The sequence below is a fragment of the Dermochelys coriacea genome, chromosome 8 (assembly GCF_009764565.3).
Source record: "Dermochelys coriacea isolate rDerCor1 chromosome 8, rDerCor1.pri.v4, whole genome shotgun sequence".
NCBI classification, from domain to species: domain Eukaryota; kingdom Metazoa; phylum Chordata; order Testudines; family Dermochelyidae; genus Dermochelys; species Dermochelys coriacea.
In genome coordinates, this window is record NC_050075.1 from 71,638,959 (window position 1) to 71,657,432 (window position 18,474).

Below are 18,474 nucleotides of genomic sequence, written 5' to 3' on the forward strand. Positions count from 1 at the left end.
ACATTGAGGGAGAGGGCAAATTTTTATGAGCTTGAGCTGTGCAGATCTTTCTATACAGTCCAAGATAATATTATCTGAGGTTTACCTCTTCACAGTGGGTGTGCACGTGAGTGCTGGCTGAATCCTCTCACACAGATCTGACTGCAGTCTGTGTCTGCAGCTGGGTGTGGTCTTGCCAGGGTGTGTGCTGGAAAGGGGCTTGAGAGCCTGGCACAGCAACCCAGGACAAGGGAAATCCAGGCTGGTAGGACCAGAAAGCTGAGTGAGACCCCAGCACAGCAAGTGGCATCCTGGATGGCGGGGGCGGGGTCTAACCCATCACACATTCAACTTAGCACAGGCCAGTAACAAGCCAACCTTACCAAAGTAAACTTGAATCACTTTTATTCCAGAATTAATATCTACAAACAAACTGGCACTGAAAAAACCAAATCAGTTGTAATTCACACTTATTTTGGTGCAAGTTTGTGTGTAAACCAGTTCTTATTTGGTCTGCTGAGAGCAAACAGTTCTTGACAATGTCAAAATTTCCAGTAAGTTCTTGGAATGTATCTGGAACAACTTTTTGTTCCAGAAAGTGGAGAAGTAAACACAGGGATAGCCATTTTTGATTTGATTCTGACCAACTAGGAGGAATTATTAGTGAATCCAAAGGTGAAAGGCAATTTGGTTGACAGTGATCATGAAATGATAGATTTCATGACTCTCAGGAAAGGAAGGTGTGAGAGCAGAAGAATAAGGATAATGGATTTCAAAAAAAGAACACTAACAAACTCAGAGATGCAAGGTAAGGTCCCAAGGGAAGAAAATCTAAAGGAAAAAGAAGTTCAGGAGAGCCTGCAGTTCCTCAAGGAAACAACATTAAAGACACAACTGCAGCCTATTCTGATGAAAATGAAAAATAGGAAGAGTAGTAAGAAGCCAATAGAGCTCAATCAGCTCTTTAATGACCTGAAAATCAAAAGGGGATCCTACAAAAAGTGGAAATATGGTCAGCTTGATAAGGAGGAGTATAAAAGAATACCACAAGTATGTAAGGACAAAATCAGAAAGGCTACGGCGCAAAATGAGTTACAACTTTCAAGGGACATAAAAGGCAATAAGAGGCTCTTTAAATATTCTTGGAGCGAGAGAAAGAGGAAGGAAGTGACAAGGAAGACAAGCCAAAATAAGGAAAGGACAGGTTAAAAACTATTTAGATAAGCTAGAGATATTCAAGTTGGCAGGTCTTGATAAGGTTCATCCTAGTGTACTTAAGGAACTAGCTGAAGCAATCTCAGAGAGGTTAGGAATTACCTTGAGGACAGGAGAGGTCCCATAAGACTGAAGAAGGGCAAATATAGTACCTATCTTAAAAAAGAGGAACAAGGAGGTTCCAGGAAATGCAAGACCAGTCAGTGTAATTTCAATACTGGAAAGATACTGGAGCAAATTATTAAACAATCAATTTCTAAGCACCTGGAATAGGGTTATAAGAAATAGCCAGCATGGATTTGTCAAGAACAAATTATGCTAAACCAACTTAATTTTCTTCTTTGATAAGGTTATTGACCTATTGGATGTGGGGAAGCAGACATGATATATCTTGATTTTACTGCGGCTTTGAGTGCAGTATGCCATTCTCCTAAGCAACCTAGGGAAATGTGGTCTAGATGAAATTACTATAAGATGGGTGCACAATTGGTTGAAAGAATATCCTCAAAGAGTATTCAATGGTATGCTGTCACATTGGGAGGGTGTATCTACTGGGGCTCTCCAGGGGGCATCCTGGGTCCAGTACTATTCAATATTTTCATTAATGAATTGGATAATGGAGTAGAGAGTATGCTGATAAAAACTGAAGGTGACACCAAACTGAGAAGTGTTACAAGCTCTTTGGAGGACAGGTTTAAAATTTAAAATGACCTTGACAAATGGGAAGAGATTTGGTCTGAGCTGAGCAAGATGAAATTCAATCAAAACCAGTGCAAAGTACTTCAGATAGGAAGGAAAAATCAAATGTACTACTACAAAATGGGGAATAACTGTCTAGGTGGTCATACTGCTGAAAAGGATCTGGAGGTTATAGTAGACCATAAATTGAATATAAGTCATCAATGTGATGCAGCTGCAAAAAAAGACTAATATGATTCTGTGGTATATTAACAGTATTGTATATAAGACACAGGAGGTAATTGTCCCTCCATACTCGGCACTGGTGAGGCCCCAGCTAGAGTGCTGTGTCCAGTTCTGGGCACCACAATTTAGAAAAGATGTGAACAAATCGGAAGAAGTCCAGGGGAGAGCAACAAAAATAACAGGTTTAGAAAACCTGACCTCTGAGGAAAGGTTAAAAAAATGGGGCTTGTGTTGTCTTGAGAAAAGAAGACTGATGTGGGCGAGGGACCTGATAACAGTCTTCCAATATGGTAAGAGCTGTTATAAAGAGGACCATGATTCGTTGTTCTCCAAGAAGTGGGGCCGCTAAACACTGAGGATGGAGTGGAGGTTAAAGATAATCTAGGCATGGCCCAATATCTAAACAAATACTTTGCCTCAGTCTTTAATAAGGCTAAAGAGGATCTTAGGGATAATAGTAGCATGACAAATGGGAATGAGGATATGGAGGTAGATATTACCATATCTGAGGTAGAAGTGAAACTCAAAACAGTTTAATGGGACTAAATCGGGGGGCCCAGATAATCTTCATCCAAGAATATTAAAGGAATTGGCACCTGAAATTGCAAGCCCATTAGCAAGAATTTTTAATGAATCTGTAAACTCAGGAGTTGTACCGAATGATTGGAGAATTGCTAATATAGTTCCTATTTTTAAGAAAGGAAAAAAAAGTGATCTGGGTAACTACAGGCCAGTTAGTTTGACATCTGTAGTATGCAAGGTCCTGGAAAAAATTTTGAAGGAGAAATTAGTTAAGGACATTGAAGTCAATGGTAAATGGGACAAATACAACATGGTTTTACAAAAGGTAGATCGTGCCAAACCAACCTGATCTCCTTTGAGAAAGTAACAGATATTTTAAACAAAGGAAACTCAGTGGATCTAATTTACGTAGATTTCAGTAAGGCGTTTGATACTGTGCCACATGGGGAATTATTAGTTAAATTGGAAAAGATGGAGATCAATATGAACATCAAAAGGTGGATAAGGAATTGGTTAAAGGGGAGACTACAACGGGTCCTACTGAAAGCTGAACTGTCAGGCTGGAGGGAGGTTACCAGTGGAGTTCCTCAGGGATCAGTTTTGGGACCAATCTTATTTAATCTTTTTATTACTGACCTTGGCACAAAAAGTGGGAGTGTGCTAATAAAGTTTGCAGATGATGCAAAGCTGGGAGGTATTGCCAATTCAGAGAAGGATCGGGATATTATACAGGAGGATCTGGATGACATTGTAAACTGGAGTAATAGTAATAGGATGAAATTTAATAGTCAGAAGTGTAAGGTTATGCATTTAGGAATTAATAACAAGAATTTTAGTTATAAGCTGGGGACGCATCAATTAGAAGTAACAGAAGAGGAGAAGGACCTTGGAATATTGGTTGATCATAAGATGACTATGAGCTGCCAATGTGATATGACTGTGAAAAAAGCTAATGGGGTTTTGGGATGCATCAGGAGAGGTATTTCCAGTAGGGATAAGGAGGTTTTAGTACCATTATACAAGGCACTAGTGAGACCTCACCTGGAATACTGTGTGCAGTTCTGGTCTCCCATGTTTAAAAAAGATGAATTCAAACTGGAGCAGGTACAGAGAAGGGCTACTAGGATGATCCGAGGAATGGAAAACTTGTCTTATGAAAGGAGACTTAAGGAGCATGGCTTGTTTAGCCTAACTAAAAGAAGGTTGAGGGGAGATATGATTGCTCTCTATAAATATATCAGAGGGATAAATACAGGAGAGGGAGAGGAATTATTTCAGCTCAGCACCAATGTGGACACAAGAACAAATGGGTATAAACTGGCCACCAGGAAGTTTAGACTTGAAATTAGATGAAGGTTTCTAACCATCAGAGGAATGAAGTTTTGGAATAGCCTTCCAAGGGAAGCAGTGGGGGCAAAAGATCTATCTGGTTTTAAGATTCTACTCGATAAATTTATGGAGGAGATGGTATGATGGGATAATGGGATTTTGGTAATTAATTGATCTTTAAATATTCAGGGTAAATGGGCCTAATCCCCTGAGATGGGATATTAGATGGATGGGATCTGAGTTACCCAGGAGAGAATTTTCTGTAGTATCTGGTTGATGAATCTTGCCCATATGCTCAGGGTTTAGCTGATCACCATATTTGGGGTCGGGAAGGAATTTTCCTCCAGGGCAGATTGGAAGAGGTCCTGGAGATTTTTCACCTTCCTCTGTAGCATGAGGCACAGGTCACTTGAGGGAGGATTCTCTGCTCCTTGAAGTCTTTAACCATGATTTGAGGACTTCAATAGCTCAGACATAGGTAAGGTTTTTCGTAGGAGTGGGTGGGTGAGATTCTGTGGCTTGTGCAGGAGGTCGGACTAGATGATCAGAATGGTCCCTTCTGACCTTAGTATCTATGAATCTATGTCTACTGATGGTAGGACAAGAAGTAATGGGATTAATCTGCACTCAGGGAGATTTCGGTTAGATATTGGGAAAATCTTTCTAACTCTAAGGATTCTAAGGATAGCTAAGCTCTGGAATAGACTTCCAGGGGAAGTCATGGAGTTCCCACCTTTGGAAGCTTTTAAAAACAAGTTGGACAAACAGCTGTCAGGGATGGTCTAGGTTTACTTGGTTGTGCCACAGCACAGAGGGCTGGACCTGATGACTTCTCGAGGTCCTGTCCAGCTCTACATTTCTATGATTGTATGATTCTATAATTCTTTATGGATGTACACAATGTCCTTTATTTCCTTCACAGGGGAACATGATTTCAAACAGCATGCATCAGACTCGGAGAAGCTACACAGTTTTACCATGCTTCATATTAGTTGAGGTAAGAAAACACTTGAGATACACTGAAAAGTTAACAGGGATATTTTTCAAAGAAAGAGCTCTCACCACATGAACATACTTATATTTATCAAAGTACTCTGACATTTTGGTACACATTATTGAATGTCATCTAGTAGCCGGCAATCACTTTTCCCTGTTATGAATAACATTTAGGCGCCATCGCTGCAATTTTTTGTTTAATTTTTAGCATGAAAGGGAAACAACAGGGTCCTGCATATTGGCACTTTCCATTTTAAGTGTATCACATCCTGGAGACTAAAGTACCTCTCAATAAGACCAGTACAGACATTGGTGGTGGAAGCTTTCCCTCATTGGCTTGCTAATATATTAAGTCTCAGTACTATACTCCTATAGTTCTTTTCATCCATTGATCTCAGAGCACTTTACAAAAGGATGGTAAATATCATCCTCTCCATTTTAAAGATGGGGAAACTGAAGTGATGAGAGGTTAAGTGACTTGTTCAAAGTCATACAGTGGGTCAGTGGCAGAGATGGGAATTAGGGCCATCACAGAATAAATTCATAATGGGTAATTTGACAAGCTGGGGGGGGGAAGGGGTTTGCCTCTATTTTCAGACTATTTTAAGGGTACATGATATATTTATAATAGTCATGTCAACATTTAAGGCACTTCATATGTTTTACTCTGATGCTCAGATACTGTCTTCACAGCAAAACAAGCAATGCTGGAGCACCAGATTACTACAAAGTAATGCCCCATCCATGTTGTAACATGGCTTGGTGTCACCTCTGTGGAATAACCCAAGTTATATTATTTATAACATGGAAATCAAGAAAATGCTGCTATTTAGAAGAGCCCAAAGACTTTATGGGCTAAATTACCAGTAGATGTGAATGGGTAAAGCTATGTTGAGGTCACTTGAGCTGAACTATGCCCATTTATACTAGCAGAGAATTTGCTCCCATATTTTTTACTGAGGTCTTTCTAAACCCATACCATAGCTAACTCTCCTTAACAAGGACAGGGCAAGTAAATGTGGTTTTACTTTTTCCTCTTCTGTTTTCCTATATAAAAATCAGGTTGTCCCATTTAAATTCCAGATTTCTTTCTATGCCTCCATCAACAGCAATCAGAGCTGCTCATCCCTGGTGCAGTTTCATGCCTGACAAGCAATGATCTGGCATACTTTGAGTAGCACATGCTGTCTCTGCTCATGCATCCTGCAATTTCATCTCTGTGTTATTATCTGGAGAAGGCTTTTGGTTTGGTTGTCCCTCAAAGTTTGCTGGTGTAAGCATCACCATCAGCCAAGCATTTCAATAGGAAAAAATCTTCAACTGCTCTGATGTTATAATGTCTGTGAGAGCTATGATTGGGTAAAATAGTAAACAGTGGCATAAAAAGATATGGACAAAATTCTGCCCTGATTAACATATACATATGAAAAGTATATGTTATATTATATTAATTATAATTATATAAAGTATATTAATATATATAGTTAGTTAATTAGTTATAGTTATCTATCTATCTATCTATAGTTATATATATTGTTATATCCATATATACATTGTTACAGTCAAGAGAGGTCCAATGGCTAGAGTGCTTGCTTGGGATTTGGCCAGCTTCGATTCAGTTCCCTGTTCCATCACAGACTTCCCATGTGATCTTGGACAAGTCACCTCGTTTCTCAGTGCCTGTTTCCCATCTGCAAAATGGGGATAATACCTCCCTACGTCACAGTGGTGTTGTGAGGAAAAATGCATTGATAATTGCAAGGTGCTCTGATATTGTAGTGATAGGCCCATAGATAGATATAGGGTAACATAATCTGTTGGAGGGAAACCATAACAACACACCAAACAAAGAAGTCTTTCTGATGTGAAGTTTGTAACTTAAACAACCTTCTCTGTACAAGTTTCTAATCTCCTCTTTTCTTCTCCCGGCTACATTACTTTTCTCTTTTATCAGCACATTTTAAAAGTTATTTCTGTTTGGACGGTAAATGCCTTCATTGTCTTGTATTATTTCTGTCACATAATTTCAATGAGGTTTGTAACTTGGCAATTTATGTTCACTCCTTTCAGGTAATGTTTATGCTCTGCAGTGACATACATATACTGCAGATCCATTGGCTTTCCTTGGTTGTGTCATGTGGCACTGAGACAACATCAAGCTGCATGGCTTCCAGACTGTCAAATCTCAAAGTGTTTGGAGATCCAAAAACTCTGTTAATGTCCTGATGTTATCTGTACAGTTTGCTACATAGAATCAGCATAGTCCAGCAGCTAGCGCTGTAGACAAAGGGTCAAGATGCCTAGATCTTATTCTAGAATCTTTGTGTGGGAATTTGGGAGAAATCACCTAACCTTTCCACGCTTCTGTCACCTCATATGTAAAATGTGGCTAATGCGAATGACCTATTTTTGCTAAAGGCTTTGAGATGCATGGGTAAAAAACACTATTATATAATATCTATACTCTACTTATAAATACTATGTTATTATTATTATTACTGTTCATCATCAAAGGCCAGTGCATGTGTTGAACAGCTGTAACTTTCTTTTAAGCAACAGATAGGAGAAATATATAATCTTTGAGCTCCTAGTGTAGAGCGGAATGGGCTGATGAAAAGATTTGCCTTCAACATTTGTTCTGAAAACCCTGTTTCGCTTGTCTCATTTTTCCAGGAGAGGAAATTTATTCAATCACAGCCACGGAAGACATGATAGGGCATAAATCACATATTTACTTAGATTGTGGAGGGGTTTAGGAAAGGGCTAGTGGATGCAGATCAACCAGTCAAATCCCCTGTGTGAAGCAGGAGGGCACAGGCATCCTGGGGGCTCCTGCAGCACTGACGCTTCTGTTGTGGCCATGAAATAGCCCCTTGTTCCCCCAGTCTCTGGATTCCTAGCTCATTTGACTGGGTAGTGTATTAGGGGGAAGTTTTGTCCCCAAGAGCACACACTAATAACTAAATGACTTGCCTGCAGCTTCATCCAGTTTTATTTTGACAGTTTATTCTACAACTAACCCAATCAGTGTGTAAATCTATCAGAAAATCTCCTTCCCTGAAACGTGATGAACCAGTAATTTCTTATCTGCTAGAATACATCTGGAGACAAATACACATCACCTTATGTGATGGGTTACATGTCTTTTAGTGCCCCTTAGGGAGCGGGGGGAACCTCATGCCCTGCCACACTCCACCCCAGCAATTTCCTAGAAGCAAATCCTACTGACTCAGTTAGTGGCTGGGGTTTGCTGGGTTAATTCCCAGCCAGAGTACACAGGCAGCTCAGGTAGTCACTCCCAGCTGGTTTTCAAGTAGATGCAGCTGAGCCTGTTTAAATCAAGCTGATCTTATATAAGGATCTACTTCCTAAAGCCAGAGAAGAAAAGATGTGGGATTGGTCAGAAGTTAGATCAGGGAGCTCTGGAGATAAATAATCACTACTATAGTTATTCTATTTTAAGTTTACTCTAGGTAAAGCTGCACGGAAGGAAGGGAGATAGCACTCTTTTCACCATTTCACTAAACCATGATATTTTCAAAGATAGTAGCTAGAATCAGGAGGAAAAGAAAGGCAGGTGCTTATACTGGTTTAAATTTAGGCATACTAAAGAGAGTTGCTGGGGGTGCTACAAACTGGAATAAGAGCTCTCTCTTTCTGAGAGTTGGCTCCCAGGCCAAGTTTTCTGCTAGTGTAATACTCCTCTCTGTCTTGATAGTATTTTCATATACCTGGTTATTTATAAACTGGGAGGGAGGGAAGAATCAAAAGTAGCCTTAAAGTACTCTGAAAAGGGACACTAAAACACTGTGAGGTTCCATGTTGTCAGAGCCCCAATCATGTTTAGTCCAAACTTTGTTGAATTTTTTTATTTGTAAACAATGAGTTGTTTTTTTAAATGCTAGCCTGTAAACTCCTTCTGATCTGGAAGACAAGTTGGGTTCTACTCTATGCTTCTAGAACAAAAGATGTTAATGCAAGTGCAAAGTTGAGAACTCACTCAGTCATGCAATTCCAGAAGTTAAGGTTTCTTCTGTACTGCTGACTCAATCATTTTATACATCATAGGGACATTGATGTCTTAGTAATCAAGGCAATAATATATTAAAATTTACATTTAACAAGAAAAACATGAAAAGTAAATTCTAAATATGTGCATTAAGGTTCTGCTGAAGTTGTGATGAAATGTAACTTCAGGACCATCCTGTGCCTGATTATCCTCCAGTCAAACCGGTGCAAATCAGGAAGTTAGTGTGGGTGCATAGCTAACAAACCAGTGCAAGTCAGAGGAGAATTGGGTCTCTGACTTTAAGGTGCTTGATTTATCAGTGTTAAGGTTATACTGATGTTAGGTTATGCAGTATAATTCTCCTGTGGCCTTTTGGGATGTTTTTTTTTTCTTAGGGAAAAATGAAAAAAATCCCAAATGGCATGTCTTCTGGAGCTTACAAGCTCTTCAGGCTTTGCTGATCAAGTTCAGAATACTTTGAACCAGCACTGTTGGGCTTGTAGAATATACACACTCCACCAGCTTTACAGATAGAACTCAAAAGTTCCCTACATGGCTCTGTAGCTGCAGTATTTTTGATGGCTTAATGCTTTGCAGAATCAGGCCTGCAAAGTTTATGGAGCTCTTACCCTATTTGACTTTTGGGAGAGAACAAATGCATCTTTAATTGAGCCACCTGTAACTGAAGCCTGCTTATCTGTCATTGTCAATGGAGTCTGCTTTAACTCTGTTGCCATTTAATGAAGTACACATCCTTACAACACATCCTTAAATTAACTGTCCATATCTGAGATATCCTTAAATATCCCTCCTTAATTGAGATGTCCTTAAATAGGTGCTTGTAGCACAGCTGTCCAAAGTGCCTTCTGGAAACATTCTAACTATTCCAAAGCACTTGCATAAAATTACTTGATTTAAAGCCTTAATACTCATTGTCATGGGCTTGGGGTTTACATGTTCATGCCATTAAAAATACTGAACTGGTACTGCTGAACAAGCCAAACGTGAAGTTTCTAGCTTTCATCTGTTTTTCAGGAATCACAGAATATCAGGGTTGGAAGGGACCTCAGGAGGTCATCTAGTCCAACCCCCTGCTCAAAGCAGGACCAATCCCCAATTTTTGCCCCAGATCCCTAAACGGCCCCCTCAAGGATTGAACTCACAAGTCTGGGTTTATATCAATGCAAAATATCTGACTGGAATCTATAATAAAACTATTTTTTCACCCCCACACTCATGTACCTTTAAACGCCGCTAAACTTATTTTTCTCTAATTCATATAATATAGGCTTGAATTTGGCTTTAACTTTGATAGTCGCTGCTGGGAAAAACTGTAATATATGTCAAAATACTGATTTTTTAAAAAAAATTATTATTTGTAAGTCAGATGGTAGATCTACCATCTATCTAAATTTAATGAAAATCTTACTTCTGTGCACTTGGACATAGGTTTCTCAGAATAGAGCCCTTCTCGTTATTTCATCATGCTGATGAGATTACTCTTTTTTCAGTTTTGATCTTGTGGATATTTTTTGTGTAGCCATAGAGTAATGGTTTGAGTTCATGTTCCTCAAGACATCCTGACATGATATATATCTGTGCTTTGGTTCTGCACTCTGCAGAGCTCTTTATGCAATCGTTTTCCATTGAATCTTAAGTTTTCTCATAGATAAGCACCAAAATGACTTGAATAATTTACAGCTGACTCAACAGTATGAAGTCAATCTTATTCTTTACTTTACCCTTTGGGCTTTTCAGTATTTATTTTCTGTCTAGGAAAGATATTTAATTTACTGCTCAAAAAATTCTCACATCCTACCACTTTCTTTTCCCTTTTTCCCCTGCTACCAGTACCTACATAACTGCTACCAGTACCTATTAATTGTTTCATAAATCTGACCAGTGGGGAATTTTTATGTAAGATACAGTAATGCATCCTAACAAAGCAAGTGAGCAGCAGCTGTGCTAATTTATCAGTAACATTGGTAAATATACAAGGAAGTGAACAGAAAAGCCTATTATGAATTTCTGTTATAAATACCTATCACTGCCATGCATTGGTTGCCTTTAAATAGCTTATATTGTTGCTGAACAACAGGACTGGACAAAAAATGATTATTTTATCCAATTGAAAATACAAGAAAATATAAGAATTTAGGTAAAATCCTACATATTCTCTCTCTCTCTCTCTCTCTCTCAATGTTTAGCTGGGTAGAGCCTTTATTTCACATGAACGGTGACACCTTCAGTGCCCCTTATCACCTTGCTGGATCATTGGTTCAATTCTGACTCGGGGGAAGCATACTGCCTATTGAATCTCCATCAGCGCTTCCTGTAGCATATGAGTTTTTTCTAAGCATCTTTCAACCAAATACTAACTTGACCCAACCATATTTGGCTTATGAGTTCTGATGGGATCACAGCCCAGAAGGCAGAAGAAAGATGCGGAGCATGATCTTGTGACACATGAAGAAATGATGAACAGCTCAGGTGGATCACATGACTGATTTAATTGCAAATCTGTTCACCAAAGGAGTTTTATTGTTGGGCCTTGAAAATCTTATTTGGATCTGATATGTGGAACATTTAATAAGTAGCACTCAGAGACAAATACATTCTTAGGAATTGAATATTGCTCCCACATGGCAATCATTCCTCCTTTCTTGAGATGAAAGCAATAGCCATAACCTGTTTTATTTTAACCCAAGTCTTCTGTACAACAGTGCCATGTTCTGATGCTGCAGTAATCACTTAGATTGCTTTGTGGACTGCATTATTTAAACTTATTGCTGGATAAACTTGTTTTTAAAATGGAGAACGATTCACTACTAATTTCAATTTATTTTGGTAGAGTTGTTGTATTTAAAAAGTTATGTAAGGCAATCAGTCTTCTGTTAGTAATTGCCGCTAGATAGGAACAATACATTATTAGAAAACAAAGCCATATCTAACGGTGTTTAAGATTTCAATTTTAGAAGTAGCAACAAATTCTTTTTGGCAATGAACTGAAAAATTAAGCTTCCAAGCACATCTAATATGGAGATAAATATCAAAGAAGAAGATTTCAGCACTAATCATTCACTGAGAGCAATACAACTATAACAGGAAAAGAACTGATGATGATGAAAAATGGTAATTGTGCTAATAACTTTTTTTAATGTCCTCTCCTGACAAGAAAAGCACTGGAAGACTGTCATTTGTTTGAAAATGGAAAAGACCAACAAAGCAAAATCATTCAATGAATGTCGTCTTTTATTTCTAGAGCAATTGTCCGAAGAAATTTTCCAGCTTGGCTTTTGTAAGCTAGTTTAACCCGAGGAAGCAATAATCATTTAAAAAATGTAAAGATTTGCTGAACAGTAGAGAACAAGCTGTGAATAACTGATGAACGTGAGACTCACGAAAGGGGTAATCCTCTTTCAAAGATGGTCAGCAGTGAGCTAATTGCCATTCAGTGTTTCTCCTGAACTACTGGTGGATTTTCAAGAGGAAAACAATTGAAGTAGTTAATACCAATGGAACCAGCATTGAGTCTCTCCCTTCCCAATGCCTTTTTTCTAAGGGAATTGGGCACAACAAAAGGAGGCACCAAGGATAGCATGACTCCCTCAAGAGCTATACTGCCAGGGAAAGCAGAATTCCAGGGGTCAATACCGCCTTGAGCTTTTCTTTAATAAAAAGGAAAGTTAAATACAGTGCAGTTATATGTGAAGGCATCTGAATATTGGCAACTATAGCAATCCTGGGGAAAGCAATTCATAGAAGAGTAGGGTTGGAAGAGACCTCAGGAGGTTGTCTAGTCCAACCCCCTGCTCAAAGCTGGATTCTAGTTTTCCAGGTTTTGACCCTCCCTAGCCCTCGTCCCACTATGACTCTTCAAACATTATGCACTGAGAGGAGCTTAGTGAGGAAATTTCATGATGAGGTGTACCTGAGTAGTAGTTACCTCACTTGATAGTTCTCCGAGGGAGGGGGATCTGAGCCCCTTACCACACTGATATGAAAAAGAACTCTAACTTTCTTCTCTCTGTGAGCCGTGCACTTCTGATGTAACTTCTTGATATTTCTAGTAAAGTAATGATGGAAGATTTTGTCCTTCTAACAGTACTTGTGGCTTATAAATCTGATTACTTTGTATTTCTTTAAAACACCCATGTTGTGAATATTTCTCCTGGACGCACAGAAACAGAGTGACAGGTTTAGCTGAAAGCACCTATTCAAGACATTATATACATTTTGGCATTAAGTAGAAACTACTGACAGTGGATTTAAATTGTTGTATAGAAACAATGATGAACATTTCTCATTCTAAGCCTCTCTACCTTTAAGAGAAGGGTATCCGGCAAGAATTCCCCAGTGTCCCCATTATCATTACTGTTGTCTCTGGAGCTGCTAGTACAAAGTCAAGAGAGCAAAATTAAGTATCGTGTGCATGAACACAATGAGATCTTATGTACAGATATATGCATCTATTACAGACCCACAGCTAATACACTATATAACTGATTTTCTTAAGCTTATTACTGAGTTTGGCATCACTGTATATCTATATGCAAGGTCAGTTGGGACAAATCTGAGATCATGTCCATTCCTCCTGGCTGTTGCTCTTTGCTAACTGAAATTTTGAATATTACTGGATAGAAATTCACCACTCAGCAGATCATATTAGTAAGGCAAAACACCCATAAACAGTGATCAGTTACTCGCAAGTGGGAAGCATATTGTAGGAGAGTCTTGTGGTGTCGTCCCAATCAATTCATGGCTTCCCTAAGTTTTTGTTACACTGGCTATATATAACTTTTTTATCTTTTCTTATACATATGTATTAGCCTTTAATTTCCTTATTAACTCTCCTTTCCTGTCAGCACAGGTTTTCTGCTAATTCAAACCAGTCTTTTCTAGCCTTCTGATTAGTTTATCTTCTGTTTTCTTGAAAACAGGATTATTCTGCATTTTCTTACATATGCACAATTCTGTGTATGCTAAGCTGTTAAGCCATTAGATCAGAGCATGCTCTGTCAGGCCTGAATGTGCCTTCACTCCCGACAAATATGTTCCTAATGAAATTAAATAACTGGACATTAGGATGTCTAACAAGCTAAATAATTTGGTTAAATCCAATTTGGTTCCTCTCCTAGTTACTATAAAGACAGTCCTCAGCATGCTGGAAACCAACAATGACTTTATGGAGCAAGGCTAACACCATGAAAATATATGGCCTCCCTAAACATTTATATCTTTTTAGCAAACTGCCCATTGCATTTTCCAAAGGTTATTTCATGAAGGCTTAACAAGGAGGAAATGGTTCTGCAGTCTTTATGTATGATATTCAGCTCTCACATTTATTTTAATGTGTAAATATCTAAAAACAGAGTTCTTATGAGACAAAGACTAAAATAAAAATATCATTTAAAAATGCTTCTACCTGTGAGAGGGTTGCATTTTAAATGTACAAGTCTCCCACACAGCTTTCATTTTGAAATAAATGATTCTGTGATAGTGGGTTAAAAATGATCTGCTTTGTTGGGTTTATGTAGGCAAAAATTGCAAGATGCTACTGATCCTTCCAAAGTGAATAGAAAACCATACAAGCAAGCTCTACCAGTTTCTTATGGACACACTGGAATGTGAATTTGTGACTATCAAAAATAAATAACCGTATCCTGTCTTCTGCCAGTGGCCAATGCCAGATGCTTCAGAGTGCAGGAACAGAACAGGCAATCATCAACTGATCCATCCCCTGTCATCTATTCCTAGCTTCTGGCAAATGGAGGCTAAGGAAACTCAAAGTATGATGTTGCATCCCTGCCCATTCCAGCTAATAGCCATTGATGGACCTATCTTGTATGAACTTACCTAGTTCTTTTTTTTTTTTTTAACCTAGTTATAATTTTGAACTTTACAACATCCCCTGGCAAGGAGTTCTTATGAATGACTAACCACTGAATAAGAACATAATCGCCACACAAAGGTGACTAAATGGGCTGAGAACTTTCTCAGTTAACATCAGCATAGATTTTCAAGTGGATAAAAGGCTAAGCTTGTAACCTTGATGTGATGACAGATACAGTGCATTTATAATCATCTTTCTAATAGCTATACAAGATGTTTAAATAATTATTGTATTAATTCATCTCATTTATTTATTGTGAATGATCTGCAAATACAACTATTTTTAGGAGAAGAACAGTTAGATCAATAGCAACATTACCAGATCCAAATTGGTGAAATGATTTACATAATATATAAAAAGAAAAGGAGTACTTGTGGCACCTTAGAGACTAACAAATTTATTAGAGCATAAGCTTTCGTGAGCTACAGCTCACTTCATCGTGAGCTGTAGCTCACGAAAGCTTATGCTCTAATTTGTTAGTCTCTAAGGTGCCACAAGTACTCCTTTTCTTTTTTGCGAATACAGACTAACAGGGCTGCTACTCTGAAACCTGTCATAATATATAAAGGGAGTTTCATGAATTTGAACATAAGACCTTTATGCATTGTGCAAATATCTGAACTAATTTTGGAATGTGTATAAAACCTAGGCATTTAGATATGTATCATGTAATGTATATAGTGCAGGTCAGAGTAATTTTTCATTTATATGCTGCACTATTAAGGCACAACTCTGCTTATATTGGCTATTGATTCAGCCCCAGCATTCCATGCTAATGTTCCCTGGCCATTATTTCTTTCCCTGAGGAAATGCTATTCAATGACTATATATCTAGGCTGATGAGACTTGGAAGCTTGTTCTTAATTACTGAGGTTGCACATGCAATTTTTATCTAACCAGTACTGCCAAAAAGTGAGCTAAAGTTTGCCAAATGCAGAGTAATTTACAATCTTAAACTCAGTTACATATTATGTGATAGTAATGGAATGCCATCTACCATCAATGACAATAACTTTATAGCAGTGGCAATAATTTTCTAATTTTAATTTATAGTTTTTACATCAGATAACGTTACCATTATGATACTCAAATATTCAAGTTACATGAGTATTCTGATTTCTGGGAAATAGTTTAAACTACTAGACATAAAACACTGACTTATACATTGACTAAAAATACTATTCTTTTTCTTAAGTAAGAGTTTTTAACAGTGGGTATACAACTAAAGGCTGTAAATTTTTTGGAAGATATACAGCCCCAATATATAATGCCCGTCTGCTTTTCCAAATGTATTGTTCTACCCTGCTGAGAACTTGCACACAACAATACTTTTAACTTTCACTTTCATCTAAGGATAGCAAATCGCTTTACAAAAATTAATCACTTTTGCCATGTGCATCATGGCTAAATACTTGATGTGGAGTGACTGACTGCTACTCATTATATCAAACTCCAATCACTTTTCTGTTACCCTGTCCTCCTTCCCATTTGTATTACTTCCAGCTGCCATATCTCCTCATATGCTTAGATTGTAAAACCCCATAAGCTTTTTGGGGAAGAGTGTCTTGTTTCACATGTGCTGTGTCTAACATAATGGGACCTCTAAGAGCTACTGCAATACAAATAATACTAATTATTTTTCATCTCATCATCACTAAGTGATTCATAAATTCTGTTCCCATTTCACAGATGAACTGATGGAGAGTTGGGAAATTTAGTAACTTGTCTAAGACCACACATCGAGCTGGGAACAGAACCACAAACTGTTGATCCACTGTCATATGCTCCACTCCTAGAACATATTCTTCCTTATATCTTCCTCATTAAGGATGTGATTCCTCAAGTATAGGTGTTTTGTAACTAAGAGCCCAATCCAATTCCCAGTGAAAACAGCAGTAGTTTTTTCACGGACATAAGCAGGGTTTAAATTCAGCCAGAGCTGTCTGGAGCAGAACTCTGGTAAATATTTTTGGACCTTGACTCCAGCCCTGTATATTAATAGTGGACTCTAGTACTCCTCCAGAACTCAGTGGTGGTTGCTGCTGCTGGAGTCTTATACTTTTCCAGCTTGTTGATTTGGCAAGAAGCAAGCATTTTGACCTTTTTTAAAATAAGTAATCTGAGCGATTTTAATCAGAAATGTATTTTTCATTTTTAAGATGCTTCTGATTTAACAGAATACACTCAACAGGCATGAATATCTAGAATTCTGTAGTCTTGCCAAGAGGTTTTTGATTGTTTGTACTGCTATAGTTAAGGTTGTTTGTCACAACCTTATTATTATTACAAAATTCTTAAAACATTATAACAGCCATAAATATTCATTCAAGTCTGAAACTTTGCTTTCAAAATCTCAGTTTAAAAGTTATGTTTTTTATACTTTTTTGCATAAAACATTTTAAAGGGTGGCTATTTTAAATTATGAATAAAAAGGGGTGGGGGACATTATCCCTTGGTTCTGAAGGCTTGTTTATCCTCTTGTAATTTAAAATATGCATCCATTTAAAATTGATTTTGGCTTGTCAAAGATGCAGGATTGATAGTCCTACAGAACCAAATCCTCTATGGATCCTCAGAATAGCTATGGCAAGGGCAGCAGCTGCACAAGCCTTGTTACACTTTTTTCAAAATATTATTCTATATTGGGTCAGATCCTGCATCAGGATTTTGATACTAAGAACCACAAGCAATTGTGGCTGTGAATATTCCATTTAAACATGTACAATTTTTCACTGGTATTGATTCCAACTAATAAAATTTGCTTAGATCATTCACAATTATTCTCAATGAAAAACAAAATGTGTAGATTTTTCTATATAAATTTCTCCACTTTTTGGAATCAACTCCCCGTGGAAGAGCTATCATAGTGATAATGATGGTAAACGCCAATTTGACTTTAGGGGCACAGGATCTGATCTCTAGCTCAGTAAACCTATTGGTAAATTACTTATCCACTTGATAAGATTTCCATTAAAATCCAGGTTTTCTTGATTCAGACCTTGGTTTTTCTACTGAGAACCAACAGGGTGCTAATTGTGTAATGGTATTTTTTGAGATGTACTGGGACTAGATTTTGTGATGTACTGGGAACTCAAATGAAAAATGTATAGAAATTAATATGCTGAATCACATCTATTCCAGTCTGGAAGCCACATACTTTAGAGTGCCCAGCTAAGATTTGACAGCATTCTAGAGCAAAAGAAAAACAAGAGTAAAGTCTCTTAATTGTAAGCTTTTAATAATTTCTTTAAAGGCCCTATGTTGAACTTAAAAACAGCAGATAATACATTTCACTCATATTAACAATGAAGACCCAGCAGCTATAGCTTGCTTGTTTTTTCCCAAACATGCATCACTTTTTTGCTACTGATGACCCTCTCTACAAGCTTCAAACAGACTCATTTTATCAGCACAAGGAAGACCATTTCCTGCCCTTTAATGAGTGTGCAATGGCAGTTCTGTTTGCATATCCGGGAGGAGAATTTGCCACACAGCAGGTATTCCAGAATGTAGGATTTCACAGATGTTGCATTAACTAGAAATTTTAAAAGATAACATTCTCTTGGTGATTTTGTCCTGCTCCAATACACATTCGCTGAAATAAATA